Below are 14,437 nucleotides of genomic sequence, written 5' to 3' on the forward strand. Positions count from 1 at the left end.
GGTAACTGTCAAACTAAAACATCTCAACACGGTGTCAACGGTGAAATGTTTTGGAAAAACGAATCGGTGGGAACATAGCATAAGTGTTCGTTAAGTATGATAGCATTTGTAATTGGTTTTTAATTAACTCTTATGTTCTTTTATTTTTTGTTAATAAAATTTAATTAAACTAAATTGGTTTAATTTACAAATATTTTTGGCGTTATAGATTGTTATTACACAAAATATTTATAGAATCCCGAAAAAATCTCGGGATTCTATATTTTGAAATCCCGGGATTTATAAAAATCGATCCCGAATGGCAGCCCTAGTTCATAGTCTTGAGGTTGAGGAAAATTTTGCGTTTTGCGAATACGTAAACTAGAACAGGGAAGATAATTAAATTCTATTCACATTTTCCGGCGCAATAATTTGAAGAATACATCGAAGCAAACTTCATATCATTATGTTGTCGGAGGCCTTTGGAGCTTCAGTTTTGTAATGCCAAGGCTAAACTCTTTGTAGTCACCTGTTTCAGAGATGCCTTCGTCGTCCTTTTATTGGGTGTACTAACATTACATAAAATAACTCTTTAATATTAAGTATAAACAAGCTATATGCGGTTTAAGAGCGGAATTATGAAAAATAAATAAAAACAACTTCTTTTGGTACTGTTACTTGTTACAAAATAGACACATATCAACGATTTCTCAGTAGTTAAGGCCCCAAGCCAGTCAGAACATCAAAGTGTCTTTTTCATGCTAATCTCTCTTACAGACTCTTTTATGCAACAATACCGTGATCAATAAATAATATCGATATATGTATGTAATAAAGCATAATAGTGTTTTGCTGTCACTTAAATTATAGAAGCATACAAAAAATAACCAAGTGTTGAATAAAAATAAGTTTTTTTCATAAACGTATTGGAGAATTTCAGTTGAAATTGGAATTTTTCGTTGACAAATGGTAGAAAAAATAGTGACAACACTGTTAATGTTAGCAAATTTAGCCATTAGTATATCCGCATAATTGACATCACCAATTTAGAGAGAAAGAGAATTATTGGCAAATCTATATTACCAAATGGTGGTGCTTCTTCGAATTTATTATTTGTGCGGTGGTATTGTGCTCTCTCTTTTTCGTCGTTGTATTCGTATTGTTATATTAACACTCCCGCCACGCATTTTCTACACAGTTTGATGACGGTTTTTGTAACGTTAAGTTTAAAGCGGAACACGGTCGTCGGAGGAATATTCATTTAATTTTTTTATTTATTTTATGGTATTGACGACTCATGTGTTTTTTCAACGGATCCCAACCCCTATCTAATGTAATATCCTACCAAAAAACGCAGGAATCGGCATAAAACATTTTCAATTCTATTTTTCTTTCCCATTTAGAACATTTTATTGGTGAATTTTATTGATTTTACTAAAATTAACCGCTTTGTAACGGAAAAAAAAACATCGCGCTGCCAGTCTCGTCATCACTACTGTTTCATATAGTGTTTCGTCCAAATTAAAAATAGTAATATCAGAATAAACTAACAAAAGGAACAACAAATATTCTAAATTTTGATAACTACTTGGTTGTGTAAAAAAGCGTTTGCGTTCGTTTTACGGTCTATTGTAGCAGACCGCCGTGTGTTAAAAAAAAAAAAAAACTATAATCAACGAAAGAGCAAAAATTTGGCGTTTTATGTTGGTGTGCTGCTAAAAATAACAAAATTGATTTTTTTTGTTGTTATTAGAAATCAAGGCGCGCGAAAAATTGTAAAAGAGATTTGCATAGTTACTCGCAACACACACACACATCTGAGAGAATACTACAAAGTAAGTTTTTAATTTTTTATAAAATAAAAATAAACAAACGCATAATATCGAACTATAAGAATTAGAATTGAAACATGTGCTTTAGCTCAAGTTCATTTTATTTTTTTTTGCAACTCTGTCCGTCCGTTTTATAATGATTTCGAGATGATCGCCCGACTGCCTGCTTGCCTTCCTGTTTGTCAGTGTGTTTTTCACCAAGTGTATGTGTGTGTGTCATTGAAAGCCATGGCATGAGACTATGTTACATGTACACGTCTGCCACAAAACGTGGGAAGTCTGTGCCTTCACTGTGGGCTGAAAAGGCAAAATATTCATTAACTGAATATGTTTATGCCAAAAAACGCTACACTTTTCCATAAAGTCATAAATTTTTGGCCAGTTCATAGATTTTTAGATTTGCGAACAAATTGATTTTTTTTAAATAATTGATATATTTTTCGGTGTATATTTGTGGATGAGTGCATATTAAATTAGACATACCAACATTAGATAACTTTTTGAATGAAATTAGTATTAAATCCCAATATCTAAATTACTCTCATCAATTGTATGTCGAAAATAATGATGATAAAGAAATCAATGACATGCATGACATTGAAACAGGCAAGCTATTAATATTAATTAGTTCCCTTATTTATTGGCTTTTTTTAGTGACAAAAATTTGACATGGTACATATAGAATAAAATAACGGGTGTACGTATTATCGAGGGCTATATAAAAAATGATAATTGTTTCCGTTTAATAAAGTTCTTGGCGCTGTCATGCATTTTCGAAAATCTTTCACACTAGCGACGAGATACTTTATGCGCCTTGCAGACAATAAGTTTATGCGGACGACAAAATTTAATTTTTTATGGGAAATTTTGTCAAAATTGTATTTCTATAGAAAATTTTGCAAAATTTTATTTCTACGGAGAATTTTGCCAATATTTTATTTTTACAGAAAATTTCGTCAAAATTTTATTTCTTTAGAAAATTTTGTCGAAATTTTGTCAAAAATTTATTTCTGTTGAAAATAGTGTCAAAATTTTATTTCCATAGAAAATTTTGTTAGAGTTTTATTTCTATAGAAAACTTTGTCACAAGTTTATTTTTATAGAAAAATTTGTCAAAATTTTATTTCTATGGAAAATTTTATTTCTTAGAAAATTTTCTGAAAATTTTATTTCCATAAAAAAATTTTATTTCCATAAAAAAATTTTCTGAAAAGTTTATTTCTATAGAAAATTTTTTCAAAATTTTGTTTTTAAAGAAAACTTTGTCAAAATTTTATTTCTATAGAAAATTTTCCGAAAATATTATATGTGTAGAAAATTTTGTCAAAATTTTATTTTTATAGAAAATTTTGTCGAAATTTTGTTTCTGTAGAAAATTTTGTCAAAATTGTATTTCTATTGAAAATTTTGTCAAACTTTTATTTCTATTGAAAATTTTGTCAAACTTTTATTTCTATAGAAAATTTTGTCAAAATTGTATTTTTATAGAAATTTTTTTCAAAAATTTATTTCTATAGAAAATTTTCTGAAAATGAAATTTTATTTCTATAGAAAATTTTCTGAAATTTTTATTTCTATAGAAAATTTTCTGAAAATTATATTTCTATATAAAATTTTGTCAAAATTTTATTTCTATTGAAAATTTTTTCAAAATTTTATTTCCTAGGAAAATATTGTTAGAGTTTTATTTCTATAGAAAATTTTGTCAAAATTGTATTTCTATAAAAAATTTTATTTTTATAGAACATATACCATATATTGGCCACATTATAAGTAAAGTCCGATTATTTAGTCATCAACGAATTCTCGTATCGATTGGACACATTGTAAGATTCTTTACAAATACAGACATTCCGTCCGGAAAAACTTATAGTCTGCACCCTCAAAATAATCGCTTCATACTTGTATACCCCAAACACATTTTGCTTCAAGCATATATATTTTCAGGATTGGTCCAAACAAAATATTGTTTGTATTGTTCAAACATATTATGTTTCACCTTAGGGCATACACTGGTGTGGATATATTTTTAAGGCGCCAATTGGTTATGTACTTCCATTATTTTACTTGCAGCATACTCTCTAGGTCTCTCTTTCTAAACACATATATGTTTATAGGCTATTTCTAAATTAATATATGTTTGGATCTAAGCATATTATATTTAGAAACAGTTTATCTTTTAATGAAAATTTCTTTGTGTGGATATATTTTTAAGGCACCAATTGGTTACTTCCATTATTTTACTTGCAGCATACTCCCTAGGTCTCTCTTTCTAAACACATATTTGTTTAGATGCTATTTCTAAATTTATATATGTTTGCATCTAAGCATATTATATTTACAAACAGTTTATGTCCCAAACATAATATGTTCTAACATATAAACATATATGTCCCAAACATGTTATGCTAGTTTATGAACATTATATGCTTGCACTTAGTTTTGAGTTTGTGTGTAAAATTTTTACACCCATCATTTAAGGAAAATTTACACCCTCAAAAAAAAAAAAATCACCTCTAATTTTCACATTTTTTTGGCCTTCAGCTATTTTTACGAAATCCCTAAATTAAAATATGTTTGCAACCAGAAACATTATATTTAGGAAAGTGTAACGTGCCAAACATAGTATGTTCCATCATATTAACAAATTTGAGTTCAACACATTCTTTTTCGTCCGTGTATGTACAATGTGATCACGCAAAAATCATAAAAAAAATATAATCAAATGAAAAGTTCGTGTCTTACAAAAAAGTGCAGAATTTCCTCAAATTCATACATTTTACCAAATAATGCGCCCATCCAAAACTTCGTATGGTACTAAAGACATTTTAGCAATTTTGAACTCTAACTTTTTACTTTAAATTGCGAAATTTTATTTAACAAGTGGAAAAAAAATTATGTCTAATAAATTTTCTTGAATTATTTATTCTTGAAAATTAGAAATGACCAACCAAAATTTTCCTTCCTTTTGGGTTCACTGTTTTTGAGCGTGTTTTCAGTGTATATTTCTGTAATTATTTTTATTTGTTATCTGTATAAAATCAAAAATATTCATTAATTTTTATAAAAATTAATAACGAAATCATTTAAGTTATCATGCATGAAATTGAACTCATTATCAACACATTTGAGGTTCAATCTATTCCAAATTCCATTATTTTACCATTATGAGCTCACGTGGCTTAAACACGTTTTGTTTTTGTTGAAAACAAAGATCCAAGTTCAACTATTAGCTGGCGAATTTGTAATGTTTTGCTTTCTTATTTCATTTAAAACACTGTGATTATTTAGACTTGAAAATGTTAGTGAAATATATATATACATACTTAAGCATTGTAGTTCATTGTCAATGATAATAAAATGATTCTTAAGGGAAAAATCAGCGATAATTTCTTTTTGCTTTGCGCGAATCATGTTAGGTTAGGTTAGGTTATGTGGCAGCCCGATGTATCAGGCTCACTTAGACTATTCAGTCCATTGTGATACCACAGTGGTGAACTTCTCTCTTATCACTGAGTGCTGCCCGATTCCATGTTAAGCTCAATGACAAGGGACCTCCTTTTTATAGCCGAGTCCGAACGGCGTTCCACATTCCAGTGAAACCACTTAGAGAAGCTTTGAAACCCTCAGAAATGTCACCAGCATTACTGAGGTGGGATAATCCACCGCTGAAAAACTTTTTTTGGTGTTCGGTCGTAGCAGGAATCGAACCCACGACCTTGTGTATGCAAGGCGGGCATGCTAACCATTGCACCACGGTTTCAATATAGTTTCAAGATTCTAAGGTCTGCAAAATAAATTTCAAATAAACTAATTCTTGTACTGGACTTGTGCTTGTTGTTCACGCAAAGAAAAAAACGTTTGGAAAACGTGTTTCGAAAACATTTTGCTTTTGTTAGATTTTTTTTTTAAATTCCTTCGAAAATTTCAAACATTTATCACCAAAAATACTTGTTTGTTAAAAAATGTTTATTGTTGCAATAAAAAATCATTTTTGTTCCAAAATCACAGTCCATTTCGTTTATATCAATTACAGTACATTTCTTTAATAAGACACATCTTGAAGTTTCATAGTAAAAATATTATATAGGAGTATGTAATGTCGAACCTTTTAAGAATATATGTACAGTTATATTATTTCCATTTCCAATAGTTATATTTTTAAGAACTAAAGGTATGTTTCTGTTAAATAAAGTTTCTTTCCATCGACTCGTGGGCGCCCATACTCTATAAAATGCATGACTGCATGTGTTGCTTGTGCGTATGGGCCGCGGTTCGATTTCAAATAAAATAATTCTTGCACTGGACTTCTGCTTGTTGTTTATCCCGTTGAAATTCGGTACACGCAAAGAAAAAAACTTTTGGAAAACGTTTTTCTTTTGTTAAAGTTTTTGGAATTACTTCGAAAATTTCAAACTTTTACCACCAAAACACTTGTTTGTTAAAAAAGTGTATTGTTGCAATGAAAAATAAGTTTTGTTCCAAAATCACAGTCCGTTTCGTCTATATCAAGTATAGTAATTTTCTTTAATAAGACTCATTTTGAAGTTTCATAGTAAACATTTAATATAGTAGTATGTATCCAGAAAATGAAACAAAAAATAGTTGAGTTAGTCCTTAAGACCTCATGTACAGCAAAAAGAAATAATCTTTTTAAATTTTTTCTACGGATCTCTCCCCATCAAGTTAAAATAAAATTTCCCGAAAAAGTTATGGTTTTATTCTGCTTTTCAGATTTTATTTTCGATTTTAACGGCTAAACTCGAACTTAATACCCTCATTTACAGCAAAAAGCAAATGGGAAATGATATTTGTCTGTCGAAAATTTCGTTTAGGAGGAAGAATTATTTGTTTGCGTGTACGTGGTGACAGTATAGGCCTTTTAAAAAGCATGTAAAAAAATTGGTTCATAATTTTATATAAGTCCAAAATCGAACGACTCCCAATATTTTACCCCTATATAAACCGTTCAAGAAATAAAATGGCTTATGTAGGTATTTAATCTTCCATATTTATTTAACAAAATGTCAATATAAACTATGTTACAATTTACTAAATAATTTTAAGAAGGCTCAACATACCTTGCCATCGGCAACTGTTCCCTCAACCCACATAATTCGATTGTGGATGACAGTCTTTAGTGGAGCTTTGTACGTAATCCATGATGGAGGGTTCTTAAGTTTTTACTTTTTTTCAAATAAGTTAAAGTATCCTTAGCATTCATATTAAAAAAGAAACCGAGCAACAAATAAGTTTCGCTATGAAAATTGGACATAGTGAGAGATTTAATATTTTACTTGGGGAGTATATTTCCTAAATATGTTGTCTGATTCAATTCTAATGAGTCATTTCAATGTTCTCTCTAATCCCTTAATTTTAATGCACAACTGTTTTGTCCTTGGTTGTTGTTTTGTTTTTATTAAACTCGTAAGTTCTTGCTTCGATACTCTTACTCTCACCAATCTACTAAGGTACAAGCAACGTTTCAATAATAAGAGAGCAAGAGGAATATAACTGGACTTGTTTATGTGTTGAGAGACCCCTTGAAAATAAAAAAAAAGCATGGTACTGGGTAAACATATAGACCACATTGCCCAAAACAACATTATTAAAATAACATACCAGCAAATTGTAAGCAACTACAACAAATTTAAAAAGAAAATAGAAAACAACAAAACAATTACGATTTATAAACCATTCAAGCTTTAGTGGTTGAATAATAAAAGGTGTTGGAATTTCGAATAACCTTCTACCTGTGTAAAAAATCAACTGTACTTTTTTTTCGTCTGACGTCTTTTGGAAACCAACCAGAACCAAAATAAAAACATGGGAAGATTAATTATCTAACACCAAAAACTATACCATGACACGTAAAATATGTGGAATCTTTTATTTTTCCTCCTACGACTCATTGCAACGGTTTACCGTTGTCAATTTACTATGCCAACACCTTCGTTAGTGAAAATGAGTAAAATGAACAAGAAATAGGATAAACTATAAAGGTCGAAGGCAAATCAGCTGCTGTCTCATGTCAATGCTGTAACAGGTATCATAATCTACATAAACGAAACCACATGAAGACATTGGTACCAGATCTACTGCGAACTGGGGTAAAGTTAAGAAAAACCAAATTAGAACACAATCTCTCCATGCCAAAGAGTAATATAGCATACAATGGACAAGAAAGAAATAAGAGAATAGGTGAAGAAAGAGAGAGTGTGAGAAAAAAAGAAATGAGGGTGTGGGTAACACAGTTGTCGTTTTCATGTCAATGCAGAGTAGTGTCATAAAGGTGGCGCACAGTGGAAGTTTCTTATATGTTAAATAATACAACCATTTGCACATTTAACTACAATCAACTAATTTTCATAAAGTATTTTTTTTGTCTCTTTTGGTAGATATACATTTAGTAAAAGTAGAATCTAGGAAGTTACAAAAACAACAGGCGAACAGGCATTTTATAAAAAAATTGCAAATCAACCCAATGCAGTGATGCCAGGAAGTTTCTTTGAAAATTCCCTACGCGGCTCCTAAAAATTCCCTTTTTCCCTACGCCCAAAACTTGTTTCCCTACATTTTTCGCTACGGTAAAAAATTGACAAATTCAAACAAATATTTCTTTAAAATTAATAGTCAGGAACTATATCCTTCAATAAAGGGACCAAAATGTGCAATAATATTAATACTGACATTCTTAATCGGATTTCAAACTTTGCAACATCATTGCTCATTTTTAACACTACCAACATTTTTCTTATGAACTTTAAAGGCCGCGTGTTTCTTCAGGTCAGGTTTTCCACAATTTACGAATTTTCCACAAGCAATGCCCTGACATTTAAAATCGTCATTTTGTTAGCCAATCCTTTAACTCAACAGTGAGCCAATTTGCACAAAAAGGTATTTTTTCTAAATTTTGCTGGAATGGTAATTGTAGATGAAATTTTTTTAAAAAAATTAAAAACTCTTATGAATGTAATTTGCCCATAGGTAAACAGCGTAAAACAATTATTTAAAGATAATCCGGAATAAACATTCTACATTTATATAAGCGAACCGCTAATGCACTGTTGAAGTGATTTTTGTATTAGAAAATATTGGGAAGCACCAAGTTGGGGAAGCCATCAACTGTTTATGTACCTAAATGGAAGCGTTCATTCCTGCAAAAGTAAATCTATTTCATGTTATTAAATACCAATGCAAAAAAATCTTTTAACGATACCACTGACCTTTTCTAAATAATATCATTACAATAACATCGTTGACGGCGAATTACGTATTCAATTAGTTGATGCCTTGACTACTATATATTTTGGATCTTATAATATTTGAAATATTAAGCAAAAGTACTCTTCTTGTTGCAAAATATAGTAAAATCTAAAAATTGGAAAAATTTCCTACATTTGTATAAAAAATGAAAAATCTGTCCTTTTTCCCCTACAGTTGTAATTTTAAGAAAAAATCCCTACAAAAAAGGATTTTTCCCTACGCATGGCATCACTGACCCAATGTGCGAAACTCTCGAAAAAAAAAATTAAGTAATTCGAATTGTCATCTAATATAGTCCGGCTAAATAAAGTAAATCTATTAAGTAATGGTGTCCGCGAGAGGTTGTATTGTAAGATTTATAGACGAAAATATATAATAGGAAATCGTAACTTTTTCTACTTACGAAAATATCCATAAACTTCATTATTAGAATCGCAGCAAAAAAAGAGTGGCCAAAAAAGCAATGGAAAGTTCTTTTTCGATCCGGAAGAGAAAGCAATTTTACATTCTTTGCATTAATTCTTTAGTATCTCGGATTTAACTTCATAAAAAATAAGAAAAGAAACACACTTTTTTTTTAATTTTTTCGACTTATATCTCTACGAAAAGACGTCTTGAATAATACTAGTAAATATTTTATAACAAATTTCACGTCTGCCGAGAAATTGATCGGTGCACTTTTTAAATCTTTTTTTCATATTCATTAAAAGTAATGGCTTAGGAACAACTTTAATTTTTTTTTCGCTGGGATATTAAAAATGATTTAGGTATATAATTAAACTCAAAAAGGAAAGAAAATGTAGATTATTTTTAGAAAATTTTAACTGAACTGTACAATAAACGCCGATATCACAAAAATGAGAAAATATTTGCGACAAATTCAAGATATTTTATTAAACATCATTATTTTTGTTGCTTCATTTGTCAAAGAAAATTTCGTAGTTTGAAGGCAACAATTTTGAATTCAAAATTGCAAAAATGTATTTACAGCCTTACGAAGTTCAACATGGGGCACTTGTGGTAAAATTTATAAATTTTAAGAAATTCTATACTATTTTGTGGAAAATACCATTTGATAAATATTAATGCTTCATTTGTGTATTTTCCCTCTATTTTAGTTCGTTTAACTAACGTACACAAAAAAGTCAAAACATTCTTATATTGTAGAATTTTTTATTAAAACAAATGTTACCAAAAAATTAAAATAATAATTTTATCTGGCATTTTCTTTTCAGTAATTTAATAGTATCAATTCCCTTAATCTTCCTGTCCAATAAGTTCGAATAAATATTGTTATAATCAGGCCTGTTCCCAATTTCACAACATTTTGCGATATGTATCGAAAATAAAATCGTGCGATTTATAATTGCTTGTTCCGGAAATCGTGCGAAAGAGTATGAAATTGAACATCGCAAAATTTCAATTCCAAAATGTGTCATAGCTGTTAACGAAAAAACATTTTAGTCCAGCAAATTTTTTGAAAAAGAAAACAATAAATGAATTTGTGGTTTTTTTGAATGCAATTGCCTATTTCGAAATACATCGACGCCACAAAATTACAAAATAATTATGGCGCCACGCTACTCAGTGTTGCATTGAGTTTCATTCTCACCAGTTTCTAAATAAAATCGTAATATTTGGAACACGATATGCGAATCGCAAAACTTGAGATTGTGTTAAAATGGGTCGCACCAAAATATACGCGATTATTACTTTACAAGTACATTATTTCGATATTTTATATTTTTGATTTACTGCCAAGACATATAGCAATTTATATGTCCGTGAAAATAAAGTTAACTTTAAAATTGATGTTAACATTGTCTTAACGTTAACAGAGCGTTAACAGAGCTCTGCTAAGTGCTTAACAGAGAAAAAATAAAGTTAACTTTAAAAAGAGCAAATAGTTACAATAAAAAAGCGATCATTGTGCAAAAACTATAGAGGAGGCAGTATACACCCATCTACCAAATTTTAGGGCACGATTATTCGGATTTAGATTCTACTCATCGTGCCCTAAAATTTGGTATATGGGTGTATACTGCCCCCTCTATAGTTTTTGCACAGTGGTCACATTTGTTTTTAACTTTAACTGAATTGTCACTTAAAGTGAAAATATCTCAAATGTTGGCAATGAATTTGATGAAATTACTTTGGATTTTGATTCTACTCATCGTGCCCTAAAATGGGTGTATACTGCCCCTCTATAGTTTTTGCACTATGATCGCTTTTTAATTTTACCTATTTGCTCTTTTTAAAGTTAGCTTTATATTTTCTCTGTTAAGCACTTAGCAGAGCTCTGTTAACGTTAAGACAATGTTAACATAAATTTTAATGTTAACTTTATTTTCACGAACATGTAATTTATTGTTAAGCATGTTTTATAAATCGATTTGAAATTTCAAAATTTTTGCGATTTGCGATGACCGGAACAAGTCTAATTGGAGAAATCGCACATTTTTTGCGATTACGATTATGGGAATAGGCCTGAATATGTAACAATAATTTTCATTAACTTGAGTTAACCCTGGAAAGTCATCCTTATTGTTTGTACACTACCGTCATCCTTCAATATTTTGACTACATCCTATTTTAAGGCGGTTTAAATTGCATCATGAGCAAAAATGAGAACCAAAATTTTTAAGACCTCATAAAGTATATATATTCTGGGTCGTGGTGAAATTCTGAGTCGATCTAAGCATGTCCATCCGTCCGTCTGTTGAAATCACGCTAACTTCCGAACGAAACAAGCTATAGGTCGGATGGTATTGCAAATGGGCCATATCGGTCCACATTTTGGTGTAGCCACCATATAAACGGAACCCCAGATTTGGCTTGCGAATCCTCTATGAGAAGCAAATTTCATCCGATCTGGCTGAAATTTGGTACATGGTGTTAGTATATGGTCTCAAATACCCATGCAAAAATTGGTTGAAATCGGTCCATAATTATATATAGCCCCCATATAAACCAATCTCCAGATTTGACCTCCAGAGCCCCTTTAAAGAGCAAAATTCTTCCGATTCAATTGAAATTTGGTACGTGATGTAGGAATTGGTTCATATCAGTCCATATTTATATATAGCCCCATATAAACCCATCCCGAGATTTGGTTTTGGAGCCTCTTGGTGGTATATGATATTTAACAACCATGCTAAAAGTGGTTCATATCAGTCCATAATCATATATAGCCCCCATATAAACCGATCCCGAGATTTGGTTTTAGAGCCTCTTGGAGGAGCAAATTTCATCCGAGTCAGTTGAAATTTGGTACATTGTGCTAGTATATGGCCGTTAACAACCATGACTAACTAGGTCCATATCGATCCCCAATCACACAAAAATTGGCCCATATCAAGTTCATAATTGTATATAGCCCCCATATAAGCGAATCTCCACGTACCGTGCAAAAGTCCATATCGATTCCTAATTATTTGTAGACTTACTTATACATAACTTTTTTGTCTAATATATACCACATATGGACTAACTTTCAATTTAGTGGTCGATGTTAAGAAGTTTTAAGATACCTTACCACAACCCAAGTAATTCGATTGTGGATGACAGTCTTTCGCAGAAGTTTCTACACAATCCGTGGTGGAGGGTACATAAGCTTCGGCCTGGCCGAACTTACGGCCGTATATACTTGTTAGAATTAGAACAACTTAAATTTGTCATTTCCCAATCGGCCAAAATACAGTTTAAATCGATAAAAAATTGTATGCCCTGGAGGGTTAACCTTTTTTTTGAGTTTGTGGCCAAGATGACTTAGGGATTTATGTTGGGACTTTCTTCGCAATTTGGGAAAATTTGTATATCACATATTTAATTAAACGCAATAAATTATTTAATTGCAATATTAATAGACAACTTCGTACCATTACATTTAAGTTTTTTTTTTATTAGAATCATTTATAAATTTTGTTAATTTTAATCCCAAAAAAAGGTATTTTCCAGATATAGTTCTCTGTGACTAATTTCCATGGAATAAAGAAACTAAGCGGTATCTATGTGTCCGGGCGGGACATTTCAATTAGGAGAACAATTAAACAGCAATGCTCAATTGCTAAAATTAGTTCTCAAAGACACCACACAGGTTAGGAACCACTTTTCCTTGAAAACTTTTAAGGATGCTTAAAACCCATATTCAAGTTCTCAATAAAAATAAATAACATATAGATCCACAGAATATCAAATTATTTGCTATGGTGGCAAAATATTAGAGGATTACTGTATACATTCAAACTGCGGTAAACAGTTTGTAAGTTTTCAAGTAAAAAGCTGATGATGTCTAATGATACTGATTAATGCTAGCACATGAGGCCTCACAAAAGTAATATACATAAATTAGTGAATATAAAAACCATTCTTTCCAATAAGTACAAGGTTTTACCATACCCACTTTGTTATAATATTGTCAATGGAATTGCATACGGAAACCAAATATTTCTCACATTTAACAAATCTGCTAAAAGTTTTCTTTAATTACATTTACAAATTCCTTGTTCAAATTCCGTGGTGTATGCCTCCACCTAGTTAAGTGTTTATGACACATGTCATACTAATTTTGAATTTTAATAGAGAAATGCACAGCGTTTCATAACACTTCTACGTTAACCTTCAGTCTTGCTCATAGTGAGATTTATTGTTGGTTTCATGAGTTGGCCTATTCAGCAGTACCACGAGAACGGGCCGACGGGGACCTACAGCAGAATAAGAGGGGTTTTAAAATAATCCCACTATATGTCATATTTTTCCACCGCAAAATGTTATAAATGTCTTTATTCATATACGTGTCAATAGAAATCAATTTTCCAACTTTACTAAGGTGATACAAATGACGTTACAATTATTTCTCTACATTTGTTTGTAATTTTCCGGAAATAAAAGAAATTCGACATACGACAAATATTGTTCACATCCATATTCTGCGATAAGATAACAACAATTCTTTGCTATGTGTAATATAATTCTATAATTGTCACTACACGGATGAAAAAGACTGTTTTTCATATGTTTGGCTATAAACATTATATGTTTGGAACACAAATTTTTAAACAAAATATTTTTGAGTGCAAGCATGTTCATAAACTAGCATAACATGTTTGGGACATATATGTTAATATGTTAGAACATATTATGTTTGGGACATAAAATGTTTGTAAATATAATATGCTTGGATGCAAACATATATTCATTTAGAAATAGCCTATAAACATATATGTGTTTAGTAGCTTGGAGCGCTATTTAACAGGGAGCGATATTGAATTAAGTTGGTGGTTGTTGCTTGTTATTAACATTTTATTTTTCCTTGGGCAATTGATCAGCTACTTCTTTGATCCTTACAAACTGTGTGGTCC

General features: G+C 30.7%; 1 protein-coding gene across 3 annotated transcripts in view; it reads left to right on the forward strand.

Moving 5' to 3' along the window:
* The first annotated feature begins 1,118 nt into the window (after positions 1 to 1,118).
* The window catches only part of path (solute carrier family 36 member pathetic), a 127,351-nt gene continuing 114,032 nt past the window's right edge, over positions 1,119 to 14,437 (forward strand). Inside the window, exons 1-2 of one of the 3 annotated variants that reach the window (XM_075307792.1) lie at positions 1,119 to 1,263; positions 1,383 to 1,814. The gene's annotated coding sequence lies outside the window, so the exon portion shown is untranslated. Of the gene's footprint in view, positions 1,815 to 14,437 lie in introns of all 3 variants that reach the window. The other 2 variants (XM_075307791.1, XM_075307795.1) reach the window with 2 other exon arrangements.

This window comes from Haematobia irritans, chromosome 4, assembly GCF_050003625.1.
Source record: "Haematobia irritans isolate KBUSLIRL chromosome 4, ASM5000362v1, whole genome shotgun sequence".
Taxonomy (NCBI): Eukaryota; Metazoa; Arthropoda; class Insecta; order Diptera; family Muscidae; genus Haematobia; species Haematobia irritans.